Source organism: Capsella rubella, unplaced genomic scaffold (genome assembly GCF_000375325.1).
Source record: "Capsella rubella cultivar Monte Gargano unplaced genomic scaffold, Caprub1_0 scaffold_8, whole genome shotgun sequence".
Classification (NCBI taxonomy): domain Eukaryota; kingdom Viridiplantae; phylum Streptophyta; class Magnoliopsida; order Brassicales; family Brassicaceae; genus Capsella; species Capsella rubella.
The window spans coordinates 1,593,560-1,593,879 of NW_006238916.1; positions in this window are offsets into that span (position 1 = coordinate 1,593,560).

Here is a 320-nt window from a genome sequence, read left to right on the forward strand (position 1 = left end):
ATGTTAGATTCGTTTTGTTTCCCTTCTGGACTAGAGTTTTATTAGCTAGTTCTTCTCTGATCAATTGGAACTAGGTCATAGACATTTCATACCCGAAAGGTATATGATGAAATGTCTGAACTAACTAGTGCCAGAGATTTACATGCTTAGCCCAAGAGATTGGTTGTCTAAGATGTTTATTGACATTAATGAGCTGTTTCTTTATGCCTGTTTACTGCATGTTTCATCAATGAGAATTGAGATTAGGAAGTGTTGTAAACTTGATAGTTTCTGCCAAGAGATTGGATTGACTAGTATTAGAAGTTCATTGTCTAGGGATT